Here is a 14,954-nt window from a genome sequence, read left to right as displayed (position 1 = left end):
CATTCTCTCCCAGCTGTCTCCTCTTTTCCCTTAGTCCCTTTGCCAGTTCGCCGATGCTGGAGCATGCATTGCTCGCCAAAATACTTTTCTGCAACCTCTATTCTGTTGTAGACCACCAGAACGTGTCTAATAAGCTACTTCTTGCTAGTCGAAGAGCTGGTTTTCTTTTCTGGTCCATCCCAGTTTATGTGTGGGAGAAGTTTCTGCTCTGACTTGATTTTGTCAATGGAGTTTCTGGACATGTGGTTTCCGTGAGGAGGAATAGATCTACGGAGCTTCGTGCATTCTTGAGAGTGAAGAAGAAGCTGGTTTTGTTTGTGAGGAAGAGTGAGGTTTGGGTGTGGATGGTAGCGTAGGGAAGAGGCTGGAATTGTTGCATGTGACGACCGGAACTCCATCCAGCGATTGGAGAGGGTGGTGGCGTTTCTGTGAATCTTTCACATGGAATGGCAGATCTTGCTAGCTACGGGAATGGCCACTGTGACTTAGAGCAGGTCTCTTTCTGTCTCTCTGTCTGTCTGTGTGTGTGTGTCACAAACTTAATGTGACGCGTTATAATTTCTGCTTTAGTTCTTGTAAATTTTGCAGCTTGCTTGGAGTATTTGTTATTCGGTTTGTTTTAATACAATATAGTAATTGGGTTTCTTGTTGAAGGTAGGTTCCCTGGCCAAAAATATTATGATCAGTGTGTCTTCCGTTGTTTGGACACTGAGGGAAGTTGGAATTGCTGCTAACTCTAGTCGAAAGACTGGAGGAGCAAAGGCCAAAATGAAAATATAGGGGAGCACATATTATTTTTTTTGTTTTTTAATGGATGATCAATAAAATTTCAAGCAGTTCTATTTATAATGAAAGTTCGCAACCTTTTGAATGAGAAGGGTTGATTGAATGATCTCATGCTTTATCACTACTATTGAACATGAGGAGTCTCATAAGATATGATATGGGACTGACTATTTGTGTTCCAATGGGATGCTTCAGCATGTATTGTGAGTAACTTTGGTTCTGAATTGTTAATGGCTTATTCTTTAAAAGAATAGATATCCTTGGATGCCATTTTCTAATGATAAAATTTCTCTGATTATCTTTTTCTACCAAAAAAACAAACTGTATATTCACTTGAATGTCAATTGGATAGTTCTTTTGTGTGATTATTTTTAGCATCTTTGATAAACATACAAAAATTGCATCTTTCAATATCTTGTAGACTATTTTGCTGTCATTACCTGTTACCTTTGCTTACTTCAGGCATTGATCCCTTTTAAAAAGGGTGCCCAACTGCTTAAATATGGTCGGAAAGGAAAGCCCAAGTTTTATCCGTTCAGGCTTTCCAATGTAAGTTGGCTCATAACTGAAAGCTCATGTTGGGATCGTGTTATTGAATACTCAAATGTTCTACTTAATTAAGTGCCCTCTTGGACAACAATCAAGATAGCTACTCTTTTGTGCTTTTTGATATTGATGAGTGATGTGGTATGAGGTGACTTTCTGTTTGTGTATTTCATTGTGGCCTCTCATTGGATTTTCTTTGATTTTTTTTGGGCGGGGGATATGTTTGTGAATGTCTTAATTATACTATGGATGATATTTAATGAATGTCTTTTTGGATTTTGTTACTTTGATGTAGGTAGTATTGCAAATCATGTCCCTATTTGACCGATGACCACTTAGTTCAATTTTTTTGACCAGCACCATTTGGTTCAATTAGCAAGGGTTCGAACCAGCTTAAACACAGATCTTGAGACTGAGTCTTAGGAATGTAGCAGTGGTTATATTGATAGACTCTTGAACTTTTAGTACATTGTAACTTTTCTGTGTTTCTTGCATTATCACGCTTGTTTAAGTTCCTTACTTTTGTGCTTACTAAACTATCTGAAAACAACAGGATAAATCATCTTTAATCTGGATTTCAAGTAGTGGAGAAAGAAGATTGAATCTTTCTTCTGTCTTGAGAATTATTCCTGGACAAAGAACAGTGAGATCTCTAGAATTTTATCTTACATTATTCAAATGCCTCATCAGGTGTTGTTATTACTAGGTGATATTTATAAACTATTCCATAGATTCATTCGTCATTCTTTGGTTGCTTTTCCTCAATCTTCTGGCAGGCTGTTTTTCAATGGTGTCTAAGTCCTGAGAAGAACTATCTGTCCTTTTCCCTTATTTATAACAACAAAAAGTGGTCCCTTGATTTGGTTGGTGATGAATTCTGAAATTTTTTGTGCGATTACATCATTATCTATTTTCCATTTCCTCCACTTTTATCATCACTAGATTTCTTCCGCTATTTACAGACTTGCAGAGATAAAGCTCTGATATCTTCTGGCCAAGGTGGGCGGCCAAAAATTGATGGGTGGAGTGATGAGGGTCTCTATCTTGATGTAAATCCACCTTTGTGTAGTTCAATATCATTCTACTTGTGTCACGTCTCTTTTACCAAGAATTATAAGCTAGGGGAGAAGATAGATCTTTTTCTTGGAAATGATGGAGTATTCCACCATTTTCCCTGGGACTAAAGTCTTAGATGGATGAAGGGAGAGAACTTACTACTTTTGTGATGATTGGAAGAATGTACTATTTCCTTTAAGATACTGTCTCCATATTCTGAATCAACTCGTATTCTCTGAAAGGGTGTATAGGACGGTTTGTCTCAAGCCAAGTGTTGTTCACTTTCTTGTGCAATTCTTTGTCATGATTTATGAGCAATTGATTGTTTTGATTAGTCTCTTTTATCTTTTCTACAGTGATATGAATTTTTGTGACTCTAGATTGACTAATTACTTAAAATCTTACCAAATTACATGTATTTCTACTGGTGGCATTAGTCTGCCTATTGCTTCCATGTTGTAATAGATGGTAACCTATATATAATTCTTTGTGGCTGAATTACTTTCAGGATAACAGAGACTTGACATCAAGTTGTCCAAGTGAAAGTTCAGTTAGTACACTAGATATTAAATCTCCTGATGCTTCTGTGAATTCTAATACTAAGACTGCTTCAAAGCCCTTGGGACTGTTGAAGTCTGTCAATTCTGAAAGATCGAATTCACCATTAGACCCTTCAAATATGCAAGCAGGAGGATCTGGTTTAGATGCCCTTCGAGTTAGTGTTTCGAGTGCCCCCAGCACATCAAGTCATGGATCCGCACCAGATGACTGTGATGCTCTGGGTGATATATATATATATGGGGGGAGGTTACTACTGAGAATGTTATGGGAGTTGGTGTAGATAAAATTTTCAATCAGTTCAGTCCAAGGGTAGATGTGCTTTTGCCCAGGCCACTGGAGTCTAGTGTCGTCACAAGGCAAGGCGAAGTATTTACTTGGGGCGAAGAATCTAGAGGACGTCTAGGCCATGGTGTTGAGAAGAATGTGGTTCAACCTTGTCTAGTTGAAATTTTAGCTTCTACAACTGTTGATTTTGTTGCTTGTGGGGAGTTTCACACCTGTGTTGTTATATTGGCAGGAGAACTATATACTTGGGGTGACGGAACTCATAATATCGGACTTCTTGGCCATGGCACTGACGTAAGTCATTGGATCCCGAAACGAATTTTAGGTCTACTAAAGGGACTTCATGTTGCTTTTGTCACTTGTGGTCCATGGTACACAGCACCTTAACAACTTCAACTGGGCAACTCTTCACATTTGGTGTCCTGGGTCATGGAGATAGGGAGAATGTTTCATATCCTAGAGAAGTACAATCATTGTTAGGGTTAAGAACAATAGCTGTTGCATGTGGAGTGTGGCAACTGTCACTGTGGTTGAGGTTATTGTGACACAATCATCTCTATGGAAATATCCCAATAGGAACATAGTTGCAGAGCTTTAATGCCTCATCTTATGAAGGAATCCTTGATCTTTGCGGATTGCCACTCAAAAAAATGTGCCCAGAAGATAATACGTCTCCACCTCAAATTGTCAGGACCAATACCTTCATTTGGGATAAGCCTTGTACAGTTGGAAATTCTAAGCTTACGGATGAATCATTTATATGGAAATCTACCTGTGCATCTTTGCCACTTGACGTAAATTCAACTCCTAGGTCTCTCTTGTAATAACTTGTCTAGTGAAATTCCATCTTGCCTTCAAAATTTTACTGTTATGGCATAAGAGCACATCAACTTAAGTAAGAGCTATCATTATTACACCATCAGTACAACATGGTATTATATTATCTTTGATAGTTTGGAATTCTATATAACATTGATGTGGAAAGGTGAGGATTACATGTTTATGAGGCCAAGATTCCTTCTTAAAAGCATTAATCTCTCTAACAATGCTCTATCAGGAAAAATACTTAAATACCAAGAGAACTTGTGTTTTTGTTGGGATTGGCTTCCTGGAATTTGTCAAGTAACAAATTGAGTGGAAAAATACCCAAGGAGATCCGAAATCTAAAATCACTTGAATTTCTTCATTTGTCGAAAAATGATTTATTAGGGCCAATTCCTCCAAATCTTGCTCATATTGATCGCCTCATTGTGTTAGATTTGTCAAACAATACTCTCGATGAAAAAATCCCAATAGGAACACAGTTACAGAGTTTTAATGCCTCATGTTATGAAGAAAATTTTTATCTTTGTGGATTGCTGCTTAGCAAAAAGTGCCCTGAAGATGAAACATTTTCACATGAAGAAGATAATCACAATGAAGAAGATGACTCACTATTCTCTCAAGAATTATATTTGAGCTTGGGATTGGGATTTTTTTGTTGGATTTTCGGTGTTTGCACTTCCCTACTCTTCAACCGTACTTGGAGACAAACGTATTGTAGGTTTCTAAGCAAAGTGACAAACAAAGTCCATGTCATGGTGGCAATTTATGTGACAGGTGCCTTATCAGGAGAAACTAGTCAGAAGGCAACGTTTAATTTCTCTTGCTCTTTTTTTATTCATTATGTTCTTATTTATAAATTACCACGTGAGAATAGAATAGTAAGAGTCAGAGTCAATGTAGACAAACATTTCAACTAGCAATGAGGTCCAAGTAAAAATCTTAATTCTTAATTGTGTAAATATTTTTTGAGTATGATATTTTAGGCTCTTGACTAATTTATTATGGGAAAACTAAGATAACAACAATCAAGTAATCATATTTATGGAATTCTCTTAGCATGCTACTCTGTTTCTTGCAGGATCTGGTACTCCTTCGATTTGGCATTAGGATGAACTGATGTGCCAAGAAATGGTGGTTTGTTGGACAAATTTATATTATGCTTTGAAATATACTACGTCATATCATTTGTACTACAAACTAAATATTATATTTAGAAACAGAGGTAGTACTTTGTTTACAATTACGTTCATTACAAGAATTTCATATCAAATTGTGTACTAATAGGGAATAGATAGCTTGATGCTGGTGGTATGGTTGCCCTGTTTCCTGTGCTAAACCTATTAGATAGCCTTGCATTTAGTTTTAGCAAAACTAAAAGTGGTCAAGACGTACAAATCTAGTTAATAGTTTTAGTAATATGACCTCTATATATTTAGGGTCCGTTTAATATTTAAAAAAAGAAATGAGAGAAATTTTTTTTTAATAAGCTCAATTTAAAAAAAAATAAAAAAGGGGTTTAGAAGCTTTTAATTAATTCTTATTACTTTTTTATATTACATCCTCTCTTTGTTAAAATTTTAAAACCCCAATTCTTTAATTTTTTTTAAATCTTAAAATTTTTTCTCTTCCCCTCCACTCCATTTCCTTCATACCAAACAAGCTCTTAGTAGTGCTTTGTACATTTTGATAATTAATTCTCACTATAATAAAATTCCTTGCCGTGTGTTTCGAGATAAATGATTGGGATAAATTATTGATAATAAAATTCCCCTAAACATAGGATATTTTGATCCGAATTTGAATCATTGAGAAATTAGTTTGGATGCTCATTAAGATGATTGTTATTTCTGTGCTTTTTCTCTTCCTGTCATTTATTATTTATTATATCTGAGAATAAATAGACAGAATCTTATATAGTAAAGATCATGATAGTCATAAAAAATGATATTTTTGTAAAATAATTAATAGTCTCAAGAAATGATGTTTTAATGAAGTTCTTTAAGGATATTTCCCAGGAATAAATAACCATCACTATAAATGTACATAGCTTCATGAAGCCATTCTAAGTTTTAAAAATTTGTTTTTTTGGTGATAAAAATTAGTTTGATTTTTGTAAATATATTTCGTAGTTTATAACTTTATATAACTGAAAAAATAACTAAAAAGTTAAAAAAATGGTTTTAAAAAAAGAAGAATAAGTTTGACACTGATACAACAGCAAGAGAGATTCAATGAAATTATTAAAATCTACACAACTCACGGTTCTATTTGGTATGAGAAAAGGGGAGGAAAGTTGAGGAGCGAAAAAATTTAAATGATCTCTATTTAAAAAATTGATAAAGTAAGATTAAAAATTTTAATTATTTTTTTATTCTTTTATCTTACATATTTTTTCTATCAATTGGTCAAAAAACTTTTTTTTTGTTAAAATTTTATTACTCCATTTTTTTTTAATTTTTCATAACCCCAAAGTTGATAGTTGACGGACAAAAGGCTTTCATACTACTTTATCTATAATTTTTATATGTTGTCGTGTCGAGTTTTCTAATATATATTACCTCTATTCCTAATTATAAGAGCTAGTTAACTAATTTGAAGAGATTAAGAAAGTAAACTGAGTTAGTTATTCGTCCTAAATAGGTATTATCTTTCCTAAAATATCTTTACTAATTAAGTGTAGGTTAGAACTATCATTGTTAGAAGGACTACTTTGAAAAAAAAATGTATAAATACGAGAGACAAAGTGGATTGAGGTTTTGTATTTAGGACCAAAATAAAAGTCAAATAAGATCTTATATTAAGGACCAAAGGCAGTATAACATAGCTTGAAACTCCTGCTTTCCTAAAATTTATGCCTAACTATTTTTCATTTCAATTTTTTTAGGTAAATATTTTTCAATTAGAGACAATTCAATTCTTACTGTTTATTCTTTTTTCCTTGATGTTTATGAAAAAAGAAGCTTCTTCACCGGCTTCAAAACCTATTAGTTATTAAGCCCATCTCTATTTCTATTGTTTAAGATGGTTTGGGTAATCCTAAAATCATTTTTTAAAAGTACTTTTTCATAAATCTAAACAAACTTCTCTATATATTTATTTCATATACCATAAAAAAAACTTTTAAAATTATGGTTTTGTGTTTAGCCAAAAGAAAAAAATTATAGTTTTGTTTCTACTCAAATAACCCTTAATACTATGCGGCCCATTCATGTCATTATTATGCAAGTGGAAATAGGATTGGGATCGAACGCGGAACCAGGCCTTGCGAATCATCGATTACTAACAACTTACAAATAAAATAACCTTTTATATATTGTATATTTGATTTTTTTTATTACATATCTGATATATTTTTTTATTGAATGTCTCAGACAGATTGATGTTGATCATGCTTAATGATTTTTGTATACATAATTTACTATATTTTATTTTATGTTTTTTCTGTACTGTATTTTAATACTATTCAATAACTTTTTAAATAATTTTTACTGTATCAAAAACATAAATGTGTGGAATAATTAAAACAGCTTAAAGGAGGAATGAAAAAAAAAAAGTGTCAGGGTTATAGCCCAGCTGACCTCAAACATCTTTCTTAGGATTTTATAAAGTGTGAAGTTATGAATTCATCAGGCGAAAAAAAAAAGGGGGTTATGAATGCGAACTACTATAAGAAATATGATGAATGCATGAGTTATGAAAAAAAAAATGCGTGTTAAAAAAAATCAGGTAAAGGCATGTTAGTTATTTTCATTTCCCCCGTCATGATTTATTTCCATTCATAGTCTTTTTATTTTATTTTGTGCACCTGGTTTTTCAACTCTTTTATTTACTCATTTTTTTCACCTTTTGTATTCATCTATTTGGATATTTTATCATTATTTCTAACCTATTAAATTAACTATCACCATAGTTGATTCGATCATTGTTGTTTATGTTTATTATGTATAGTGTTTAATTAATTTGAAACGATACTTTTTTTTTAACTATTAGTTACAGTTACTTTTGACCATTTCAACTTATTTTTCATTTAAATTTCGCTACTTTTCAAGGTTTTGAAAGCCGCACCGGACCGGACAGTCCCACTGATCTGGCCATCACCTGCTCCCTTCACCAGCTCGTTTCAATGGTTTTAACCGTTGAAAGAGTTGAGCCATTTTGATCCGTCTTAAACCAGTAGTTGAGCCAGAAACCGAAGTAAAACTGGAACCCAGAGCAGTTTTAGAAAAACCGGACGGATCTGAAATTTTCTGAACCTAAGAGAAATTCTTCCATTTGCCCCTCCCGTCCCACACGTAGAAAAAAACAGCGATGAAGAACATAGGGAGCGGGAGATAACGGTGAAGATGGGGGATAAAGAGAAGAGCCAAATAAACTATACCAACCAGATTTTCTTCCCTTCCTTTTCTCCACAATTTCTAGTCGTTGCAGCTTTCATCTATGGCATTTGGGTGGATGCAAAATCCGCTGGTTAAAGAAAGAATATCCAGAGTTTCACTTTGATGGTGAGAAGAAGAAGAAAAGTCGCAGAGGAAATGGACAAGCCAAGCTTTGATTAACCCCCGGAAATAAGGAAGTAACTTTCAAATTCACCTTATTCTTACTTCGAGTAACACGTGAAGGTTGACAAGAATTTTCATCTTTTTTAATTTGATCATTCACTATTTCACTTATAATATATATATTCATTTTTTATTTCTTATTTATTTATATTTTTAATCTCCTTGTTATATAAGATTTATTTACATATTTTTATATAAAATGAATTTTTAATTTTTATCAAATATAAAGCTAAATGTATATATACTATTTCTATTTAATTTTCTTAAAAATTTTAATAATCTAATAATTTATTGCTCACATATATATTATTATAGGTATATAATGTTACTTTTAATTTAATTATTATATCATCGGTCTGACCGAACGTTCCGATCAATTTAACCGTTTGAACCATAACCTGCTAACTTCTTCGGCTCGAGTTCCGGCCTAGCTTTCAAGACATTGCTACTTTTATACACCATTGTGATGGAAAAATATCTTGATTTTTAAATATAGATCGAGAAAAAGAAGGCTGCTCCAAAACAAATCTTACCCATTCATCCGCCAAATGTACTTTTGTCAAACATGGAGGAAGTTAGTGTCTTTCTGTACTGTCCATTTTTTTAATGCCCATATCTCCAAAGCAAGAAAACAACAAATCAATAACCATCAATGATGTATATGAGCAAATTTTATACTAAGATTATTTTTTTCATCTCATTTTTTTTATTAAAGAGAGGAAAAAATACGAAACTCGATTATATATCTATAAATCGAACTAAATATATCCCAAAATCTATACTTATTTAAGTATAGAATATGTATTAATAATTGTGAAGCTTGACCCATGGACTGGAGAACATATTCTGCCTTGTTTTGAGGGAGATCTGGACATCGTGGGGGCAAAATGACGAAGAATTAGTTGATGATATAAAATACCTCTCATTAACTGAAAAGTTATTTAAATATTTATATTTTTCAAAAAAAATAATTTTTGATACAACAAAAAACAATTTTGATACATGTATTTTCAAATTTTTAATACGTAATAATTTTTTTTTAATTTTCATTATATTATTAAATTTTATAAATTTAATTTTTTACTGCATAATGAAACTTAGTTGCTTAGATTTTTTTAAATAGCTAAAAAATATGTTAAATAAATATTTTTTATCGTATAATATAAATTGTCTAATCTTGAGAAACTATAGAAATCATTTAAATTTATAATTTAAAATTTTGAAATAAAAATTTTGTTAGAAACGTTTATAAATATTTAAAGAATTAATCAAATTTTCATTCAAGGTTTTTATGTCTACATTAAATAAATAAATAAATTGTCGATCTAAATATGATAAAAACACTAAACAAATAACTATTTGTAAAAATAAAGAATAAAATTAAGCAAAAAATTGTAAACTCCTCGAAACCTTTTAGCCAAAATTTAAGAATTTAGTGTTATGAAAGGTAAATTAGTAAATAAAAAGTATCTTAATATAAATTTCAATTAAAAAAATCTTTTAAAAATATTCTTAACGGAGTTAATAGTTTGAATATAAGTGTATCTTTTCAAAATAAAGAGGAGATTGGTATAATTAAAGCAAAGTGTAAGGAAAATCAGTGTATTTTACTTAATAATTTTTCCCCATTCATTTTCTCTTAACTCCAAAAGTCAAAGTAACCCCTCTGAAGCCAAAAAGATCAGAGCTCCTGTGGAAAATTTGCTAAGTAATTACAACTGACTTGTTTTTTCCCACCAACCCAATTTGTTTTTCTTCCCAATAATTTATTTTTTTATATAATCTTTCTAATAATAATAGTTCTAGCTAATACACTTGATTAGTAAAAATATTTTAAGAAAAAAATATATTTATTACGAATAATTAACTTAACTAATTTTCTTAATCTATTTAAATTAGTTAATTAGTTTTTATATTAAAGACCAGAAGTAATATAAAATATGTATTAATAATTGTTGAAGCTTGACCTATGGACGGGAATATATTTTGCCTTGTTAAGGGGGATCTGGACATTGTGGGACCTTACCGAGAAAGACTTTAGTTGACTCATAATTCTATAATGTAATAACCATAAAGCTTATATTCAAATAAATTTTCCCATTCATTTTTTCTTCACAACAAAAGTCAAAGTCTTCCCTCTGAAACTAAAAGGCGCAAAGCTCCCGTGGAAAATTTGCTAAGTAATGGCAATTATCTTGTTTTCCCCCACCAACCCAATCCGTTTTCGCCCCCAGTAATTTATTTTCGTTGTTATAGACAAATATTTCAAACTATGATATATCACTGTAAATTAAACAATAAGCTTGAGTGTCGGTTACAACTTGAAATAAGCATATATCAATATTTCTGGTCCATCCACATGCAATTAATTCATAGTGAGACATATAGATACTATAAATGCAAACTTGTTATAAAATTTATATTTTATATTGATGGGAGTGGTTTTGATAATTGGACAAAGGTATTTAATTTCTTGTTGACAAATACTCTTTCAGTCCTTAATATAAGACATATTTAACTAATTTGATTAGATTAAAAAAGTTAAGTAAGTTAGTTAATTATAAGAAATGTGACATATTTTTTTCTAAAATACCATAATCGTCTTCTTTAATATCTTCTTTTCCTCTTCTACTTGATTATGATTAAGGGAGTATCCATAGGAGTAATTTAGAAAAAATTGATAAATAAGAGAAATAGGTATTATATTTAGGACTAAAATCAACTCAACAACTAGGTTCTATATTAAGGGCTGAATGAGTACTATTTTTTTTCCAATAATTTTTTTTTGTTTTTCTTGAATCCATTTTGTTTCGTTTCTTGCATCAAGGTCTCATAGAAAATTTTTTATTCTCCATAAAAATTTTCTGATGGTAGTTGAATGGAGCATTTCACGAAACTGCATCAATTTGAAATTAGAGCATAGACTATGATTAATCCTGAAGCCTGGGACGGATACTTTTGTCTGACGTGTGGAAATTAAATTAGAGTGAAAGTCATAGTTGAGAAAAGTCCAAGTATGATTTTTATTTTCGCCAAAGAGGACGGGTGTGATTGACAAGAAACCATCAATTTAAAATGAAATTTTAATTTACAAGTTGAAAATAAAAAAAATTAAAATGTCGTTTCCTTCAAAATAACTAAGATAAAATAGTTAGACGAGAAGTTTGGTGCATAATTAATAGTCCAAATATCCTTTTCTCTTTATCATCTATGTAAGCCGTTTATATCAACATAATCTGTGAAGCTATGAGGAGAGAATGGCCTAAAAATACATTAAAATAATGAAAAGATATTTTAATAATTCTACTTCAATTTCTGTGCATAGCATGGGTCATATAAGTTCTTGAAAGAACATATTAAAGGGCCATGAAATAAAACTATGGTCTTAAGAAAATCAAGATCCAACTTTAAAGTTTGATTTTACGAACTAGCATTCATATTATTTATTGAAACGGAGAAGCGAAATGCAGCTAAAAGTTTTTTTTTTTTAGTAACGTAACATAAAAAATTAGATAAATGTTTTAATTTTTAAAATTAGTTTTCAAAGTTTATGTAAAAATTTGATCCTTTGGGAAACATTGATCTTTTGAATCCCTAGAAAATTGTATAAAATACATTATTCTATTCTCTTGAAAGAGCAAGTTTAAGTATGTGAGAAAATACAGGTTGGTCCGTAAAATAAATTTTGTATAACTCAACATATGAGTGGTAGCGACTTCTGGGTCTTAAGGAAGCAGTTCGGAATTCGATTCTCGACCATTATATATGAAGTCTTTTTAAGGATAATTAATTTTGTTATTGGCAGAAAATACTTCTTATCCGTAGAAAAATGTATTTTGGCCAAATATAATTTAAATTTATAAAATCGTACTTTCAGCCTATTTTGAAATTATAGTCGCATACTTTTTTTTTTAATAAAACTAAGGACATATTTTGAAAATAAAAAATTATTTTTTTGCCAATTGAAAATAAAGATTTAACGTCATATAAGCACGGTTACGATGAAATAAGGATTTAAAAATTTTAAAAAAATGAAGTCATCCCACTCGCTAAGAATACTAAGAACGCATCCAATTTAAGTAAACTAATATTGTAGACTAAGAAAGTCGCAAAATGTTATTTCTTCTTTTGAATTAATTAGATTTAAGATCACATTTTCACCGTTTTGAGATGGATTTTTTTTTTTTTGGCTTCTGAATTAAATGATGAATTCCAACTTTTAATTGGAAATAAAGATCAGCATGAATAACAAAATCTTCATATTATATCTGTCTGTGTGTGTCTGTGTGATAAAATGTTTGGTTACAAAAGACAATATTTTTATCGAAGCAAGATAATACAAAATTCTCAATATTATGAACTCCAGAAAACATTGTCATTTATTTTTGTTTATTTTGTTGAAATAATATCCTCTTATGACTTTTCCTCATCGGAAAAGTATACAAGTTATTAGCTAGTTATGTTATTTTCGAAACTCACTGTATATAGAAGCCTATATCTAGTTATGTTATTTTTTCTGGTAATGATCTAGTTATGTTATGATTAATACTACTTCCGGTTCTAATTATAAAACCCTGTTTGTAGACTACAAATGAAGTCTTATAATTAGGACTAGAGTTAGTATCATATAACATTTTATAAAAAATCAAATTATGTGATTTAACTTATAGATAGTATTTTTAAGGATGCGTATGCAATTATGTAAGTGATTGAAGGATTTGAAATCAAATTATTTATCTCAACCCAGCCAAACAAAATATTTATATCTAAATATTTCTTCTCATAGAATGTACATGTCGTTAATTCTAGACGTAGCTAAATCTTTCCCAACCGTCTATTAAGCTGTGCAACGGATAGACAATAATGGTTATTTATCTATGGTTTATATATCGAATGCAGTTCAGCTCACAATATCCCCAGTTACAAGGGAATTTGGATATATTTTAATTGTTCATTTAAAAGTTGAATAGTTTAAATTTAATTCTAATTTATTCTCAATATTTTAATGTCTTTTTGTTTTCACACCAAATTTACAGATAAACATAATTTTCATAAATTATAATTTATTTAAAGTGAGACTTTAATGTACAATATATATATATATATATATATATATATATATCCTACGTAAAGTAAGATCATTGCAGCTGGTGATCACTTATTTTAGTCTCATATAATCCAAGATGGCCGTGAAGCTTCTTGGAAATCAGTGAGGGAGTATACTTTACCTTTTTTTTCATTTGAGGGAGATTTCTACATTGTGGGGGCAAAAGGAGGAAGACTTTCAATTGCGAGTGTTTTTTGTGCGAGAATGTTTTGTAGAAAAGAGAGCATTTTGTCCAAGCAAATAATATCTTACAAGAGCACACTATCCGACACCAACAAAAATGCTCAATATTATGGACTCCGAAAACATCGTGCATTTATTTTTGAATTTTCATTTTTTTTAAAAAAAGAGGTTGTTGAAATAACGTGTTCTCTCCACATCTACTCTGACTTCTCTTCATCAGAAAGTGCACCAATCATCCATCAAAGTACAGGCCCACAATGAACTCTATAAAAATTCTATGCACCATCCACATTTTACGCCTCATAACATCTCGTGAGTTGAGAAACCACAGTTATCTAAGAACTGTGTTTTAATCCTCTCTAGTTGTTTCACTTTTGAACTTGTATTGAAGCTATTTCGTCACTGTGATGGGCTGTGTGTTTAATTTTTTTTATGCATTATTGACATTGCTGTTGTTGCTGCATACAAGACTCAGTTTGGCCATTGATGGTGAAGCATTGAAGAAGTGCATCGAGAAGGAGAGGAAAGCTCTTCTGTTGTTCAAACATGGCATCTATGCTGACCCTGCTCATATGCTGTCCACATGGAGGGACGGAGATGATGAAGATTGTTGCAACTGGAAAGGAGTTCGTTGCAGCAACCAAACAGGTCATGTTCAAATTCTTGATCTTCGTAGTTCCGATTCACCCCTTTTGAGAGGTACAATTAATATTACTTTGTTGAGTGAGTTGCATGAACTGAAGCATTTGGATCTCAGTAACAATTATTTCTACCCAAGCGACATCCCTCAGTCCATAGAGTCATTCACCAACTTAAGGTATCTCAACCTCTCTTATTCTAATTTTGTTGGGAGTATTCCCAATGAATTGGGAAAGCTTTCCAAGTTGCAGTACCTTGATCTGAATTTCAATTACTTTGGTGGAGCTATCCCTTGGCAAATGGGAAATCTTTCCAAGTTGCAGTACCTTGATATGAGTTTCCAATTACTTTGATGGAGCTATCCCTTGGCAAATGGGAAATCTTTCCAAGTTGCAGTACCTTCATCT

The 14,954-nt window shown here is 31.4% G+C and overlaps 1 pseudogene; it reads left to right on the top strand.

Annotated features, from left to right (window-relative positions):
- The first annotated feature begins 446 nt into the window (after positions 1-446).
- On the top strand, positions 447-14,900 carry LOC114728912 (PH, RCC1 and FYVE domains-containing protein 1-like; annotated as a pseudogene).
- The last annotated feature ends 54 nt before the right edge of the window (positions 14,901-14,954 follow it).

This window comes from Neltuma alba, unplaced genomic scaffold (genome assembly GCF_004799145.2).
Source record: "Neltuma alba isolate B1F8T4 unplaced genomic scaffold, ASM479914v2 tig00002457_pilon, whole genome shotgun sequence".
Lineage (NCBI taxonomy): Eukaryota > Viridiplantae > Streptophyta > Magnoliopsida > Fabales > Fabaceae > Neltuma > Neltuma alba.
The sequence above is the reverse complement of the archived record's forward strand: the minus strand, read 5'-3'. Positions and strand labels throughout refer to the sequence as shown.